The sequence below is a fragment of the Ambystoma mexicanum genome, chromosome 12, assembly GCF_040938575.1.
Source record: "Ambystoma mexicanum isolate Mex_15411 chromosome 12, UKY_AmexF1_1, whole genome shotgun sequence".
In the NCBI taxonomy this organism is placed as follows: domain Eukaryota; kingdom Metazoa; phylum Chordata; class Amphibia; order Caudata; family Ambystomatidae; genus Ambystoma; species Ambystoma mexicanum.
Genome location: NC_090936.1, coordinates 417,764,329 through 417,783,557, shown reverse-complemented (window position 1 = coordinate 417,783,557; position 19,229 = coordinate 417,764,329). Strand labels below are relative to the sequence as shown.

Below are 19,229 nucleotides of genomic sequence, written 5' to 3'. Positions count from 1 at the left end.
TACTGTGACAAGTGAAAACGTATATCCTAGTGGGTAGAACAACCAATTGTAGAAAGTCCCTTGGGACTTGGCACGCACGCTAGCTTCAGATGGGGATTGGGCCCCTGAACTTTACAACGGTATTTACTGTTAGAACAGATTTTGGTACTGACTATTGAACCGCGCACAATAATACTTATACTTTCATGAGCTACTATACACTGTCAGGGTGGATACTTATCTGTTCTGACCCAGATTTCTTTCTACAATTGGTTGTTCTACCCACTAGCATATACGTTTTCACTTGTCACAGTACAAGGCCCAATGTGAACTAATACTTTTTTCAAGAATTACTTACATCTACGTCAACAAAAACATGTGGGATCCGTGCGCTGAACTTACCTTCAATTTGTTTTTCAGTTAATGTGTCCTGGTACCTTCTAGGCGGCACCAGTGGAAGTGTACTGATGCAGCAGATCCTACCAGTGGCCAAATATTTGCATCTGATTAACCTTTGGCAGTATTAACTAGCGCACTATCTACTATAACGACCCCTAGGTTTTTCCTCAAAGCTAGATAAGATTTAGACTTGGATAAAATATGTTTTTATTTTCCGGTTAGAAGCAAAATAATTTAAATTCTCTGGAATAGAGCATACTTCCCAATGGCTGATATGGCCAATACCTCCCAAGACACACACACATCCTCATCCTTAGTCAGCATCACGCATTCTTCATAATGGAGGCTTGGTCCAACCACCCTTTAAATCTCCTTACACCTCTCAAGCATTCTTTTAATTGGCTTCTGGATCCATTCATAGACAGCCTGGTGAGCAATATGTGTGCTTTGGTTTTTGGAACCAGCTCAGTATTATTTAAGCAGTTCTAGTGCTGAGAAAGAGCAACACCATGCTATCATGTGTATGGAGTGCACTGTGCATTAGTGCTCTTTGTGGGAGTGTGAACTGGGAAGTCAAATTGTTTGTTGGTAGGGGGACATTTTTACAAAGGAGAAGTCACTGAAGCAGAGAGGAAATGCAGCCTAATAGTTGTGACCACAAAACATGCAGAGTTCTCCCTCTCCATCAACACACATGAGCTCATCACCCTCCATTGAAGACGTGTGCATATGTGGAGCCTTTCTAATCCAATAGCCCACATGGTCCTTAAACCAGCATACACAAATGGGCAGGGCGTCCACAATCAGATGACATGGGCAAAATCTCCTCCCCTCACCTCCAGCATTCAGAGGCCTATCCCGCTCCACAACAAAGAGACATTAGCATTGCCCCATAAAGTGACAGAGGAAGGCATGGTAGGGAGGGCACGAGAAAGAGTGATAGGGAGGGTAGATGTTAAAAGAAAGGGAGGAGCCGCACCTTTAATAGTGAGGGCTTGCAGAGGAGAAAAAGACTGAAAGCAAATGATGCAAGGAGACTGAGAAACAAAACTAAGAAACAATTTTGGTTAAGATACATTATGAGAAATACAGAGGCGTATGAGGGCTATGGAAGAAGAGAAAACGGAAGGGCTCAAAGAACAAAGGGGTAAGGGGGAATAGGAGCAAGTCCTAAGACCAAGCATTGGCAAAATAGTTTTGGCTTTGTAAATAGAGAAAGTAATTATTTTTGGAAAGCCCCCAAAGACCACAAAAGTCTGACCTATCTGCTTTGCCAATGTTAAACCATATTCGCATACTGCCGTCTGGTTATGAACATTGGCCTAAGCACATAGGCATTGTACAGAAAACCGCATCCAAAAATGCCCTGAATAGAATTGACTAAATTTGCCATTTTAGAAACGTCTGCCATTTTGATTCTAAACCCTGCTTTTTGTCCTGAAATGGTTAACTGTGTTTTCAGCTGCCACTGAGCAGAGTGCACTTTGAGCCTATGTCAACATTAGGGCTGCTGAGAGCAGACTGTTTGTTCAGTGCAAAGAGACCTTTTAATCAAGATGAACTGCCATTCAAAGTGTTATCTGTGTCTACAAGCCTCGTCTTCATTCAAACAATGGAACACAATCCAAAGCAACTAAAGCGGTGTGCTTTGGGAGAAACCCTTTGTGCTCATCTCTTGGAACTAGACTTACCCTAAAGCTCAAGAACAAGGAAGAGTCTACAAGGCCAAGAAAAGCAAAGTTTGTCATCATTGTATTTCGTGTTTAAAGAATTGTGTCTTAAACCTGAAAACAACAATGCAGTATTTGCTATGTGAACTGGGCATGAACTCTAGCAACTGTGTAACTTGGGTCTGGACAATGTAACTGGGCTTGGGGAAGAAAGTATAAATACTGTGAGTTTTGTAATGTCCAGTACTCTCTCCTCTCACAGTGTCTGCTGGTACACACTGTGAGGTGCTTGAGAGCCAGATAGCTATCTGCTTTCATATTAGTATCTGTACAGAATACAAGTTATAACTTTGACCTCGTGACTGGCAGATTTCATCTTTGGTGGTACTAACCCTCGATATTCCTTGATGATCTATCACCAATGCTGCTTATTTTAGAGTTGGCCTTCAATGGAATTCCCAATGCTTTGACTTCAAAATGTCTGCCAAATTGCCCAGCTCCCAATTTCCCTTGCAGTCTAATTTGTGTTGTATTTTCTCTAAGTAGCACATGCGTTCTTCAGAAATCAGCCAGGCCCCATTGCATACTTGTGCATTTCTATTGGTTTGATATGACATAGACACTTTATTGCTGTAAATCATTTTACATTTCCCTAAAGGATGGATTTAAAAGGGTGGAGTGGAGACACCCAGCGTTGTGAGAATATACTTGGTCACTCTAACTTTGACATTTTAATATTTTTAAAAAACAGAGCTTTATATATCAATCCCTTATACTTTCGAAATATGTATTCAGTACAAAACACTAAAAAAAAAGTACAATTTCATTAACAAAAACAGCACATGCCTCGCAGCACATCTTTCCAGCAGCTTTGTATAATGTCATGGAAGCACAATTTCACCAGCGCCGCTGTAAAAGTGATTTTGCTGGAGAGCCAATTGTACTTTACAAGCCTTCTATGGTGGAATGAACTCTTCAAGAGGCGGTGCAGCGGACTTTTATTCCCCAGAAAACGATTTCTAAAATAAAAGGCATTTTGAGAAGTATTTATTGACATTATTGAACGAATGACAACCTCAAAAGGTATCAGGTAATAAAATTGCGGCAAAAATTTCGCTGGTAAAAAAAATTGCGGCAAAAATGCCATGGTTTGACCCAGTAAAGGTGTATCCCATTATACCATTTAAGGGGAGCGGGGGTTGTGGGGGTGTCCCCCGCTATACTTAAATCGTATAATGGGTCCGGGGGTTTCGGGGGTGTCCCCTGCATCCTTTACATGATTGTGGCGGCAAAACCACAGCATTTTTGCGGCAATATTTTGTAAACACAGCAATTTTTGCCGCGATTCTAAGACATGGAACCCCTCAAACATCTGTGTTACGTTTCATTTAAAAAGTAACCGTTTCTGAGAAAAATCTGTAATGATTGCTAGAAAGATAATGCAAACTTTACCTAATGTAGGTTACAGAAGGGCCCTGGAGCCCTAAGATATGGATGGTATCTTATATCGGTAACAGGATGCAATGACAGAATTTACCTCTGGCAAGTCCCCATCTGCAACTTTTACCAGTTTACAGAAAGGGTTGCGATATGGCTAGCGGTGGCTGTGGGCTTTTTGATTTTACAGACTGAGACGGCAGCAGTGAAAGATGATGTGACAGCAATCTGGTTCGGCTCGGCTTGGGAGCTTCTGAGCATTGTGCCTGCCCAAGTCACTCCCAACGGCTAAGCGATCACTTGAGAAGCTTGGCCAAATATGCCGGGTGTGGGAATGGTGGGCTTGGTTGAGTTGGAAACCCATACAGGAAAAAAGACTGCCACACAGTGCTGTGTCTCATGTATTATGATGGAGCATACACGCCCCGCATATTTTGTATTGCAAAGTGTACACAACTGCTCTGCAATATTAGATTCTCTTGCCACTTCTGACTCCTTGCAATACACCCATTGCTTGCAAAGCAAGAGCTATATATGCACTGTTGGCCCGAGATCAGAACGCTGCACTTGATTGAACCTATGCGGCCCATTGCTGTGCTGCTTGTTTTCTTCCCCACATCTGGAACAAAATAGTTTGGAAGATTTTGTTCGCCTGAGATCACAAATTGTGCTCTGCACAGAATATCTATTTCTTTTCTTCCCAGGGAAAACAAGGCCCCACCATATACTGCTTGATCGTGATCACAAGGCTGTACACACATGAATGAATCTGTCTCCCAATGCCACTTGCTCTTCTTCCCCCCCATGGAACACATGAGCTAAGTTTATGAGGTTTGCCCAGGATCGCCAGTCTGCAATGCAATGCATTGCTCCACCTCCAAGTGATGACTCATTCCCTTTCCTCCCCCCAAGAAGATCTCAGAAAATATTTTTGGTCAAGATACTTGTGGGAGTTAATAACAACTGCCCACCCGCTGGGCCACCTTCTTCCTATAATGCCTGTCATGCTATGCTTTAAATGCAACACCAAATGCTCACTGAATCCTAAATGGCAAGCACTCTATCAGTGCCTACATTTACACCAGGCAAATATGTTCAACAACATGCAACAGATTATGTCAACTAAATATCAATTTCCATTTTTTGTAACCACAAACATACAAAGCCCATCTCAGATGCGCCATGTCATACACTTGAGATTAAATGAAGTTTGTCACCAGAATATTATTGTGTGTGATCGTTGGGAAATAAAATGAACATTGATAAGGGGAGCTTCAAGTTACCGACACTAAGCAATGCCACTTCGAATCCCGGTTCTGAATTGCTGCTGTTCCATGCACTGTCAAAGCTCAAGGTCTTCAGGGCGCCTTATCGCCCATTGACAAACTCGACACTTTGTAAAGGGCTTCTTCTCACAGGAACTGATCCTCCATTCCGGTGTAAGTAACCACATATTCCTTGCATAACCTTGATGTGTAATGGCCAGCCTTCCCGCAGTCATTTCGCCTAGAAAAATGACAAACAACAAGGAAGCCATTGAAGGAGACCATTTTGTATCCACTTAAAGAATGAATGATAATGGAAACAGCAGTCATCTTAAATGTGTGCTACTCCCAAATGGCTTGAAAATACTGCTATTTGCACGTGCACCACAATGAAACACAAGATGGGGCAATGGTGTTTAATGTTCAAATACGATGTAGGTTTATAGGATATGTTTTAAAAGTACTCCAAAGATGTAATAACAGTAAAAGAGGCCGTACTTCAGAATATCGCCTGTTTTACTTGATACGCAGGTGTGGATTCTGCAACTCATATTTGTAGTAGAGGTATTACTACAAGCTGAAAATGCCATCCAATGGGACTTCAAAATGAGGAATACCACGAACCCTAAAAAACAGGTAAATTACTGTTACTGCATGCGGTATTGGTAATTGAGCTTGACGGTGTTACCAGAGGTAATAATTTCAAACTAGTAATCCGTGCCCAAGTAGCAATATATCATCTTTATGTTCGCCTTTTGCTACTGCACCCCTACCGTATGACTCAGGGTTCTTAGAACATGACATGGTAACACACATCCAGGCCTAGGTACACTTATTCCACGAGAAGGAACTTTGCATTGGCTTGCTAACACTGTTTTTAATGTCGTGATATGTGTATGGTCTATCAGTGAACGTTGTGTTGGTGCCATCCAGTGACAGGACAACATTGAAAGAGATGACTTTTTCATCATGACTCTACAGTGCTGTTCTCTGTTGCAATGAGTAGGAGTATAAGGTGACAATAAACATGCACTGGTTTCCCGCGCTGATACAAAATCTTGGAAGGTGCACTACAATTTCTATTTCTCTAGCTGTTAATGAGATGAGACACACAGTGCATGTGGCCCTGGGAACGTATTGCGGTGTCCAGTCATAATGTCGAATGCAATAATATCGAAAGTCAAAATGTCGAAAAAAAAATGTCGAAAATAAAAATGTCGAATTACAAAAATGTCGAATTTTTTTCGATTTGTTTTCGAATTAATGTTTAAATAAATAATTAATTAATTATATTTTATAAAACATATATTTTTTAAATGGTTAAAGGTATATCCATGGTGAGTGGGGGGGATAGGGAGGAGGGGGGGGTTGGGGTAGGGGTTTGGGATGGGGTTTTTTAATAATTAATTATTTAATTAATGTTTTATTAAATACTTTTTAAAAAAAATTAAAGGTATATCCATGGGGGGGTGTTGGGGGGGATGGGGAGGAGTGGAGGGTTGGGGTAGGGGTTTGGTATGGGGGGTTTGGGGGGGGACCCCCCCAATAAAAAACGTTAGTATGTGTGACATTTTACATAGTTATTTTAACATTGGTTTTTCGAATTTTTTTTCGACATTTTATTTTCGAATTAATGACTTTTTCTATTATATGTATGTGTTTTCGACATTTTTGAATTCGACATTTTTTTTCGACATTTTTGTAATTCGACATTATTTTTTCGATATTATGACTATAAACCACGTATTGCTTGTCAAAAGCAATCTCTTGTAGAGTGGCAGTTCAAGGATTTTGAGAGCAAGCTGCAATATTTCCTTGGGCCTGCTGAGTCATATTCAGGGGTTTAAGTAGGCTGGGATCAGCTGGGGCTCAGCCCAGCAGATGTGCCCCAACGCTGGGTCTCAGCCATGGCTCCCCAACCTGACACTAAAAGTCCCTGAAAAGAGCGTTTGTAGCGATACTTCACATTCCCTGTTGATGTAACATGACCCATGTTTAGAAACAAATCATTCGTTTTAGACATGTATAGTCAGATTGTGTGTGTTGTGTTACTCTGAAGACAATAGCATAATATGGAGAAAACATTGCTCATTTCTTTCAACATAATATTATGGCACTCTTGTTCTTAGAAAGATTGAATACACGTAATGAATACGTGTGACATAATACCATCCGTGAGGATGAAATGGCCCAGGTTTTTTGATTTTTATTAAAACAAAATAATGTAGGTAGACCTGTCTCCGAAAGTGAGGTCTGCTAACCACACGCCCCTTTCATAATTCCCTATTCTGAAAAGCATAGTGCAAGCATGCAACTCTGCTGAGCCTGTCTAGCGACACCTTCCAGCAGGCGCCTTGTAGTTTGGCCACATGGCAGAACAAAGTGACATGTGTTCCTGCCAACAGACTGCAGAAGCACTAGACCTCAACAGCAGGGCCTGCCTTTAACAGTGAGCACTCCTGATTCAAATTAAATCCCATGAATGGTGGGCCCCCAGAATATGGTGGCACATGACAAATCTAAACATCCACCATGCCTGCTTATCACATGAGGTCTCTGGGGACTCAAGATTATGCTGCCCAAAACTGTTTGATGTCATTTTAATATCAGCTTGATCAGCTTGGTGTGTAGTGACCTGCTCGGCAGGGCCTCCTGTTTACTCACTGTCTGGGTCTGAGTGTCGCCCAAAAGAAACCATTTGGGCTTGGACCCAGCAACAGCCTTTTTCTTCCCTGGTGAAGGTTTGTCACCTACATTGAAATCTAGTGAGTATTGTACCCCTGTCTAAATGAACTATTACTATATTTGACTGTTTATATGTTTGGGAGGTTTTATGACTCAAGTTTGTATTGCTGAATAACTGAACCAGCACCACGTTCCAGGTCTATTCGGTTTCATACCTACAACATAACATACATTTCTAATCTGTTACAGTTTTATGCATGCGGGGAAGTGGTTGGTGTACCTTTAAACCCACAATGAGGCAATGCTATTGTCGCTTTACAATACAATTGAAGTACTGCATACTGCAAAAAATAAAGATTTCGTTTTTTTGGATTTCTTTTTATTTTTCCTCTATGTTTGAAGATAAGGTGTGTCATCCAGTTGTGATTGCTTTGTAAACTTTAGAGTTGGTAGATCGAGAAGTGGGAGGCACTTAACTGTAAAACTCATGTGACCTGAAAGGCAATAAGGGCCACAACTTGCCCATGGACCATGTGTTGTGCAGCCATGAATGGCTTCTATCTTAACAAATCACAAATATGCAAGTACACAATTTCTCCTGCTCTGTAATGCAAAGCTTCATTCACTAGACCATACTGTTACATTGGACGGCACAGCTCAAACTCACACATTGAAAATGATTTCCAACAGTAAAATGCAGTGTATAATAGACCATAATATATTCTTACACACAGCAGCTCAAAGTTGGGACACCCACGGAAGAGGCACATTGAATGGAAACATTGTCAAGCATTTACTACATTTCCAAAATGGTGCCCGTGAAAATAATGTTCCAACTAAGATGCTATGGTTTGAACGGCTCATTAAAATATTCTTTAACCACTCTTGATTGGAGTGAAAAAGGGGAAAATTAAGCTAATTAAAGCAATGTTTGAAAACTGTCACCAACAAACACGGTTGAATTGCCTTTTACAAAATGGCCACATTTGTAACAGAACTTTCAGCATGAGGTACTCTTTTCTCATCACGGAGCAGTTGATTGACAGCATGGCCTCTCTGCATACTGCTGGACATGCTGGGGCCTTGAGCTAATGCTCTCTTTAGCAAGACCAAGACGGGCCTCATTACAAGTTTGCCGGTCCGGTAACAACGATAACGGTAAGATTGCTGGTACCGGACTTACCGGATTGGCAAACTACGAGTTCTACTCGCGGGTGCCTTACCACCCGCTTGGACTGGCCTGCCGGGAGGAACGGCACCCACGAGCAGAGAATGTCGGATGCACCGGCACCATTCTGAATGGTGCCGGTGCATCCGACCTCCCCATTCCCATTGAGCCCTGGGCTCAATGGGAATGGGGAGTAAAATTTTCTGACCCCTGGCAATGGGGAAATACAGAGTCTGCCAGGGTTGTAATGGCCCTGTATTCCCCCATTGCCAGGGGCCGGATAAATACGCAAGTTTGGCGGCAGCCTGTCGGTTTTACCGGCAAGGTTACCTCCAAACTTGTAATGAGGCCCAGTGTGAAATATAGCAAATACACTTAAACCTGCCATAAACCATTCTAGGAGACTTGCTGGATTGCATTACAAGTTATGGCAAGGGAGCTTTTCTCTGTCACCCTTAAAAGCCCCACTGTTTTGAATTAATTTTTTCAAGGGTAGCTTTCCTGCAGCCAGTAAATGATATGGCCCAAAAATGAATCTATGTTAGGATAAGTACTAGTTGCCCTTTCTAATCAAACATGCATCTGAGAGTTGCAAGCATGCTCTTCCACATATAAGCGGTGTGTTGTAATGGCCATGTAGCTTCAGAAGCTTTAATTACCTTCTGTAAGCTTTAGTTCACCTTACAGAAGGCAAGGTGAACTAAAATGGAAATCTTTCAGATCAGGCTAAAAAGCCCAGAGAAGCTCTCAAAAGCAAAATGATCTCACTTCAAATAAAATATAGACTAGCCTTATAGGTTAATCTTTATGCAGTGGTCAAATAGGGGCAGACTCTGTTCTGACCCTTAAGATTCGACAACTACCAATGCAAACCTTTGATATCCTGCTCTAGTAGATGTCCCTTTAGGGATGTCCCCTAAAATAATGAATGCTACAGAAAACACTTAATGATATATAGTTCCACAAAGCAGCTTTGCAACACAATAAGGAAGTTTTAACCACTTTTACTGCAGCAAAGCCTTGCAGCACCCCACTCTCGGTGCATGTGCCTTGATCATAGACACCATTCCTTGCAAAATGGGCAACAGTGATCTATCTGTCAATGGCACACCTTTTCTGATTTTTGGTTTTCAAAGCTCACTGAGTCCTAAATGGCAGGCACTCTATCAATGCCTACATTTACACAAGGCAAATATGTTAAACAACATCCAGCAAATTATGTAAACTAAATATCAATTTCCATTTTCTTTAACCACACATATACAAAGTCCATCTCAGATGTGTCACTTCATACACTTGTGGTTATATAAACGTTGTCACCAGCAAATTGTTGTGTGTGATCATCGGGAAATAAAATGACCATTGACTAGCAAAGCGTCAAGTCACTGTCATTTGGAATCCCGGTTCTGAATTGCTGCTGTTCAATGCACTGCCAAAGCCCCAGGTCTTCAGGACGCCTTATCGCCTAATGACAAACTCAGCACTTTGGGCCCGATTCATGGATTTTTTTGCACGGTTGAAAGTGACTTTGCACTCCTGAAAAGTGACTTTGCACTGCCGACACACCCCCTGATTCATGGAACTGAGCAAAGTGTATTTTTGCAGTGCAAAGTCAGTGAAAAGTCAGTCCAAAGTAATTTTTGCAGTACAAAATGACTTTGTACAGCTATCCTCCCGAGACATAGGCTAAAAAATGTGGTGATCTGTTTTCTTAATTACTTTCATTTTTTAACCTATTCTTCCTGAAAGTTCCAGTTTGGGGGACCCTTGACAAACGTCTGGATTTTGAAATTTCATCCAAATCCATCCACCAAGTCAAAAGTAATTAGCAATAGAATTTTGGGAAGAAATGGTGGCTTTTTCATTTCTGAAAAACACTCTCAGCCTCTCTGCTGCAAAGCACCATTGGGGGTATAGCTATAATTCTGGGAGAAGGGGGCACCCCCTTTACTGTCAAATATTTGGAAAACTACTGGATGCAATAACCCCAGGCCCCTCCCAGAAATCGAGTCAATGATTTATGCTCAAGTTGTTTCTTATTTGGTCCAATTCTGTCCAGTTGTGTTTGCCCTGCGTTGCACAGAAAGTTATTAGTAATTCAATTTTCGGGTTTCCTATGGAACTAGATATACCCTTAACTATAGTGCAGCAACTGCCGCACTATTATATATAAAGGCGGCATTGAGTTGTCTTTGAAAAGGGGCTCTGCGGGGCGCCAGTCAGCACTGAAGATGCGTTGATTCGATAGGCCCGAACAGTTGTAGTCAGGAGGCTGGTCAAGTTGGCGCTCAGGATGCAGTGATGTTGGGTGTTCCATGCGAGCCGGCGGTGAAGTCCCAATCATGATGCATCTCACTGGTTTGAGCCAGCGTCCATACAGCTCAAAGAAGCACGTAAGCGGTTTGAAGTGCTTAAAGTTTCAAAAGCAGCACCGCAGGTCCAGTAGGGGCTCATAGTGAGTTTAGCATAGCCGAACCAGCTCAGAAATGTTTTTCAGGGTGGAGTCCTCTGTTAATGGGAGGCACAATCCAGGGTCCCCAGGGATAAGGTGAGTCGTTTGTTCTGCACCCCCACTCCAAGAGGATTGCTTGGCACCTGCAGGGATACTTCACCTTCAGTGAGAAGGATCCAGGTTTCACTGCACATGCAGAAGAGAGACATTGGCCAATATCAGTATCATCCCAAATGTGCCATTCAGGTGGGTTGGGAAATAGCTTTCCTCTTCCTTGGACCCTTGTGTCTTTACCTCTATGGCAGAGGACATCGGAATATACTGTCCCCAACATAGTTCCAGGGGACTCTTTCTGGCCTTGAACTCCAACGATGAATAAACTAAGGTCAGGTTTCCCCCTTAGTAATGCAACATTCTACAGTGAACTGGTCAGAAGCAAGCATGTTGCCAGTGGTTCAATCTAGGCTGCTATAACAAGTGTAATTTGCCTTTTGATGTCGTACTGAAAGTGCCTTGTCTGCTGGAAGTAGAGAAGTGGCAGGACGTTTGTGGAGCTCTAGCAGAATACAAGGTTGTGTAACACCAATCTTGGCCTCAATCTCTCCTCTGCGCTACTCGAATTCCACCCCCCCATGTCTACCTACTTCAAAAGGACAGCAGTAATCAGCACCTTGGTCTGAGAGTGTCTTTGTAATGTCAGAGTGGTCTCAGAGGCCATGGCTCTCAGGGGACCCTCCTGGAAGGTTTCCTGTGCCCTGGAGGAAGGCGTCGGCCATCTTCAGGGGATCAAAGGGGCAACTTCCTGGGCAGGGTCCCACATGGTCGTTGTGAGTACACTTAGGCCAGACAGCTAATCCACACCAGCCCTGTCATGACCTCACTAGGCTAACACTAATATGACACCGAAATACTGTTGCTATGTAATTGTCTAACCTCAGCAGCCACCATGTCATAACTAGACATGTCTTATATTTACAGGTGGCTGTTCAACCAGCTGGCTTAGCTGCACAATCATTATGGTTTGAACCTCAGGTGCAGACGTTTAAAAAGCCAACCCTGCCAGTTGGAACTTTGATGCTCATTACAAGGTGGGCAGTACGTTTGGGAGAGATTTAGCCGAATGGAATTACTGTTACCCCCATTCTATAGGTCGACAGGAGCGTGCACAAACCATCGGCAGTAATAGTAATTCTGTCCGTCGGAATTACTGCTGAAAATCTATTTCAAACTGTAAATCTGCCAATTTTCTGTGGAATTACTGTTACCACCAGAAAATTGGAGGAATTACCGAAAAGGTAAAGATGCAATCCAGTTTATATCGCCTGCTTCCTGTAGTCATCCAGTTCACATACAGACAGAAAAGATGCCAGGAGACAAGTAGAAGGGCAGGATACCAGAAATGCAGGTCTCCACGCCCAAATTCAGTGAGGGGGAGTTGCAGGTGTTAATAGATAGGATAAGTTTGCAAATGTAGGGAACTCATGTCCCAATCACACTTTAACTGGCCAGAAAAAATAGCCAAACTCTTAAAGAAAAGTTTCTGAATTGATTGGTGTCTGGTAACCAGGTAGGTATACAATCATTTTGTAAGCATGAAACATTTCAGTATAAATTCATAACTTATATAGTCAGAGAAAACATTTATGTTCAATAAAATCAATGTATTGTTGTAACCCAACGCGCTTCGAGAAATCATCTCTTCATCAGGGGTCTTGACAGGTTGTCTTTTCTACAAATAATCAAAGAAAGATAGTCTTATATTGGTATCAATCCAAAAGTTTCCACAAACCATAACAATTTTAACTTAAAGTCAATATACTCCAAAACAACAGTTCAGTCCAAGGCCATAAATTCAAATATTCAAACCTGCATATATGTAGCAAAATCTACCTTAACATCTCCATGGTCCCAACAGCACCAATCCCCTGGAAGGTATACTTCAGGGGGCTGAATGATATATGTGTAGTGTGTTCCATTTCTAATTATGAAAAAAATGATAGGATCATCAGGTATCTTAACTCTATAATTAGTACCTATCAATGAAGTAGGAAAAATATGGCAAATGCCTCACCTCTCCTTTAGCAGGAAGATGTACTTAAATCCTTGTAAAGTCGAAATTGGAAAGTCAGGATCATCAGTATTACATTTTGTAAGTTCTCAAAATGTCTTCCTAAGTAAATAAACAGGTTTTCGTAATAAAACTAATAGTAATCATAGAGATCCTTCCATGGGGTACTCACCTAGCCTTTTAGCTGTGACACTATAGGCTGAATAAGGATGACTGGGCTGGACGTAGTACGTTTCAACAATCAAAAATAGGGTATTACCCAAATTGTTCGTTTACAATTGTTCGAATGAACAATTGACCGAATTTAAAGGGTCACAATTGACCTTTTCACAATTGACCGAATATATATATATTGGGGTGTTGGGGGGTTTGGCGTTGGGTGGGGGGTTTCCCCCAACATATATGGTACAATTGACCTTCACAATTCGGTCAATTGTGAAAAGATCAATTGTCATTCGAACAGTTGTAAAACGAACAATTCGTATACAACCAAAAATAGATATATGATCTGTCTGTGGAATGAGAAGTTAACATTTTAGTGTATGACCATATACTAGATATGTATTCACCAGATAATTTCTAGATAATGTTACATGCTATTATATAGTAGATATATGCTCCATCCCTCACCTCCTCAGAGGTGTATTGGTTTTGAGGATGTACATGTGGATACACATTATTGGCTGCAGATGGAGACTTCAATTGCCTTCCCCTTTAGTGCCAAGAAACAAGTTGGAGTGTATCAGAAAGAGGATTCAGGAATTGGTAGCAGAGATCTCATAAACATATATAGTTCCCAAGATGTCACCCAATATCTATAGTGATCGTTACCTTAAGCACAGCACACATAGATATGCCCTATAACAGTGGATCCTTGTATCCGTGCCTGAACTCGGTTGCCCGAAAAATCGAGGAAACCAAAATGGCTGCTATTAATAGCGGCATGTATAGTAAACGCGATGACGTCATGCTGAAATGACGTCATTTAATTTATGTAAACAAACTGGCTGCCTTTGATGAAATTGCAAAACCCAGTCGATGTGTGAACATAATACATGAGCTCATGAGCTCAAGTAGGCTTAATGTTTTAAGCTGCAAAATAGAAATCTATCATGAAGCAAACTCCTAATGTTATTTTGGTAAAAATTAATATTAGAGCTACTTTGTGATATAAAGTTGCAGGTGTTGGCAGAGCAGGTGGTGGCCAATGCTGGGGAGCTGTTTGGTGGCCAACAATGGAAGAATTCCATACAAAGGAAGAACACCATCTGGAACAACATAAGGGACATGGTGGTGGCGGTGGGCACAGTGCAGCGTGATGCAGAGGACTGCAGGAAGCGCTGGAACAATTTGAAGGAGAACGTGGCCAGCATCATAGACATGGATGGCATAGAGGGAGTTGGCACAGCAGATGGAGGAGTCAGCAGTCAAGTTGACCCAAATGAGAACAAATGAGTATGCAGGGTACATATGAGAACATGAGCTGCTCCCCCAGACCATAACCATGACCCAGCAGAGCATATACCCCTTAGCATGGCTGACCTAATATCGTAGGCCATCATATTGCTTATGTGACATTGACATCATCAAAGTGCCTTTAAGGCAACCAGACAGCTTTTTTCTGTGGACATCTTAGGTGGCCCAGCATCCCTGTCCCAATGACCGAAGTAGAGAGCATCCACTTACAGTGACAGAGCACATTCATATGTATTCAGTTACAGGAAGTCCATACCAGATGAATGCGGAAGAGCCACTAGTTGTAATGATTGAAATAAATGGGAACAACTACTTTGCATGTCTCTGCCCATTGCTCCTTTTCCCACAACAGACTCCCAAAGCAGCCAGGTAGATGATGCAAGCCTCAGTGCAACTGGACCTTCACAAGCTGAGGCTGCAAATGAGGCACACCAAACAACTGCCAGGAAAAGTGTTCCCTCTCCCCATGCTGCACAAAGTCTGGAAACCAAGAAAAACAACACCAGCCAAGAAGCCTTCATCTACCATGGCAGCTGATCTCACTACAACATCGGCCACCACTCCCAGAGCTGCAGCAAACGTAGGCACTACTACCAATGCCGGTCAGGCCACAGGCACACAAGGGACTGCCTCAGTCCCCAGCGTCATTGCCAGCACACTTGTGTGTGCATCCCAAGGGCATAACATGCCTGCGCCTGACACCCTTCCCAGCACTGAACCCCCAGCCTCTGCTTCTCCATGCTCCTCTGTTGCTCGGGCTTTACTGTGGCAGTCCCATATAGACACAGATATAGGCACAGAGGATGAAGAGGCTGAAGGTTATGCTGATGGCATATATGGGATACACACCATACGTGACACCCCCTCCCCTCTCCACCCACCAGATCAGTGTAACGGTTTATTGAGAAACCACCTGTAACACAGGGAGTTACTTCCTTCCCCACTTAAGGTGTGAAGCAAGAAACTGTTTAACAGATTTGTTTCTTCAGCCCTACTTCAGATGCATATCATGCCCCTTGGATCCATACCCCTGAGCTAGCAATGAACCAAGAACAAGGCCAGTGTACCGGAAATATATTGGTATTTATTTAAATAACAGTAATAGAAATTAGCATGAATGTGTCAAACATCACCTTATCCGTGGCATAATACAATCAACTTCTCTCAGCATAAATAAATCACAAAAGTGTGTTGAAAAGAACACAATCACAAATCTTCACTTGCTACAAATTTCACTTCAAGAAATAATTACACTGATCAATACCAAAAGCAATTATCATGTAGTGTTGTGCGATTTTCATTTTCCTGTGGGCTTAAAAGGCTAGCAGTATCATTTTAAGATTGGTACAAATACATATGGCACTTATGATTTCGCCCACACTTTTGGTTTAAAATAAGCACAGGGTGAATTAGCGGTTTGGTTTTCAGACATCCACCACCCCTACTTTGGTCTTTGTTGGGGAAGTCGGACAGAAACATTTGAATGATTTGAGGAATTTTGGATTTCCGCCCCCTTCGACTGGAAGGCAAGGCCTGCATTGGGGAAGCTGGATGAAAAGGTTGGGCTGATTTAAGAACAAAGACACAGCTATTCCTTAAAGAAGTCTGGGTGAGCAGGACAAAAAGTATTACCCAATTAAATTATAGGGTATAGTTTTCAGTGCACACTGGGAAGTGAGCTTTGTTAATTTCGACAAATGGGTAATTAATTAAATTAATATTTTTAGTTAAATAAGCTAAGGATCTAGACAGTTTTACCCCTCTCCTTGCCCTCTATAAAGGGAAAGGATTCAAGGAAAGCAGACTCCCCCACCTTTTTGTTTCCCAGGGCTCAGTTCTACTTACATAGAAAGCCTCTGTTAAAGGTTCAGGAAAGCCAGCTGTATCTCAGGACACTCTGGAAAGATAGGGTACGGGTCTGGTCACTCCACTCTCAAAGATGGCCTCCTGCTCTCCACCATAGGACCCATTCAGCTTTGAGGCCTTCCCAGAAATAGACAGCTTCACACAGATATACTCTCAGCAATCTCCTCTGGTGTTTCCTTACAGCTGTCAGATGGTAAGTTTCAGGAGCCCTCTCTGTCTGTCTGTTCCTCCTAGTGCAGTCCTCCTGATATAGCAGTGATAACACCACCAATTTTACAATCTTGGGGAAGTACCCTGCAAGAAACAGACAAAAGGAAAAGGGTCTTTGCATGTATTGTGCATCAGACGCTCACCTCCTTAGGGATTGCCCAGATGTTCCCCCACGGTGTCGGGGAAACGAAGGACCCCGGTCTTAGAAGGAGCCGCTTACCGGGGTACAGTGGAAGGCTCACCTTGTGCACAAACATCAGGAGAAGATTCCCGTTTTATGGTACTACAACTCACCCTTCAATGAAAGATCAACCTAAGAGGAAAGCATTGGCCCTCATTGATAGCAGAGCGGCTGGTAATTTCCTTGATGTTAATTGGGCCAAACAAGAAGGCTTCCACTTTATAGATAAAGTGGAGGAACAAAAGGTGGAAGGAGTGGACGGCCGTCCTTTAAGTTCAGGACCCATTGTTCAAGCAGCGGTCAACATCCAAGTAGACATCTCTCATCACCATGAAACCCTTGACTTTGATGTAATAAGAGCAGCACATTTCCCTGTAATTTTGGGTCTCCCTTGGCTACGCTGACACAATCCGGCTATAAACTAGTCCCTCAAGGGGGGCGTGGCCTGGAGCTCATGGTGTGAGGAGGCAGAGACGTTGAGCTCTGACCGAGGCGCAATATCCAGATCCTGTAAAGGTGTTCAAAAAGCACCACGAATCCAACAAAACACCCATAGGGACAGAGGAAGTGTCGCCCTACTCGGTGTAATAATCTGCAAGAAAATCAGACTCGGGGAAGCCGAGCAACTCCGTCCGATTCGATCCCCCCCCTCTGGGGACGCATACAAGATGGCGGCCGAGTCCTAGAGGCCGTATCTCCGAGCGAGGAACTGGCCGCCGACTATACTCCAGGTAGTGGCCATCGGAGTCAGAACTGCGGAAAGAAGCATCGCTGGAAGATAGCAACACCAGCTGAAACTACACCACAGTGCGGACCGATGAGTGAGCCGCCCGTAAGCAGAAAGCCCAGCTTGAGGTGAGCTAAGACGCGAGCGACCCTAGCGCTGAGAAGGGAGAGGGTCCCCGTGACACCGCACCGTAGCAGCGGAAATCACAGCCACGAACCCCAGCAAGCTCAAGGTGAGCGATGATCGTGAGGGCCACCCACACAGCAAACGAACTGGGGCATCCCGACCCCATAACTCATAAGCCCACAACAACCCGGGTAACAGATATCCCCCAAGATCCGAACGAGGGAAATGGAAACCTGCCCAAAGCTACCATCGCCAAACACTGAGCCCTCACTCTCCAAGCCGAGTCGAGTGAAGAGGACACGCACTGGGCCCCTCCAGGGAGGGCACGATTGACTCCGACGCCAAGGCGGAGGGGTGGAAAAGACCCCATGGCACTGCACTGGAGCCACAGGCAGGTACAGCCGAGGCCCTCTATACACATTAGGTGAGCCACGACGCGAGCTACCCCAACGCTGAGGCAGGAAGGCCCCCACAACACCGGAACCGGGGAAATCGCCTCGTGCAACCCCAACAAGCCCAAGGTGAGACACGGCCACAGGGAGCACCTTCGCAGCACGCTAACTGGGCCTACCTGACCGCAAAATACACAGGCCCACAAAGCTAGGAGAGCAGATACCATCTACTGGCTGACCAAAGGGAACAGAAGCTGGGCCCAAACCCCCCACCACCAAACACTAAGCCCTCATACTCGAAGCGACATGCGTGTGGCACAACGACACGGGAGGGCAAAAATCGCAGCACACGAGGCCAGCCCACCTCCAGGGCTAGAAGGACACGGGCCTGTTGCCCCACCACGCACAAAACCCCACCAAATAAGCAGGAAGTGCACCACAGACCAATCCATCATATGAACTGAAGCCCTGGTTCCAAATCCGCGCTATACACCAGATCCCAAGCCCACTGAGCCGCACCCCATAGTGATCCGAGGAAACTTCGCCATGTCCTCCTCCAGGAACAAGGGGAAGACAACAATAATGGACACATTTATTACAAGCAAAACACAGGCTCCAGCTCAGCCCCCAACCTCCGCAGCAGAACCCCGTCAAGCAAAGGAAGGGGAAGGCAAGGACACCCATGTACTGGAAGACATCGCTGCACTTCGCACATTTATAGACTCTAAAATTGACAAAGTGAAGACTGACATGCAGCTTATGGGCCAGGATGCCCAAAATCTTACTGAGAGGGCGACTAATATAGAAACAACCCTCCAAGAAACAACGGATGACACCACAGATCTAAAAGCCAGGATGGCTTATCTGGAAAGGAAGGTGGTCATGCTGGAAGCTAGATCAGAAGAGGCAGAAGGGTGCGCCAGACGCAGTCATGTCAGGATACTTGGAGTACCAGAAGGAACTGAAGGCTCAAACCCAATGGCTTACATAGAATCTCTGATACAGCAGGAAATTGGAGTAGGAAAGCTAACACAGGGATTTGCGGTGGAAAGGGCACATAGATCCCTTCAAAAGAAACCACTGCCGGGCTCACACCCCCGCCCTATAATCGCTAAGATCCTCAATTTC

At 43.7% G+C, this 19,229-nt stretch overlaps 1 long non-coding RNA gene across 3 annotated transcripts in view; it reads right to left on the bottom strand.

The window, feature by feature from the left end:
• Positions 1-2,274: 2,274 nt before the first annotated feature.
• LOC138513591 (uncharacterized) overlaps positions 2,275-19,229 on the bottom strand; it is a 260,338-nt gene continuing 243,383 nt past the window's right edge. For 2 of the 3 annotated variants that reach the window (XR_011281777.1, XR_011281776.1), the window contains one exon: positions 4,690-4,991. This is a non-coding gene — a long non-coding RNA (uncharacterized lncRNA). Of the gene's footprint in view, positions 3,068-4,689; positions 4,992-19,229 lie in introns of those variants that run through there. The other variant, XR_011281778.1, reaches the window with a different exon arrangement.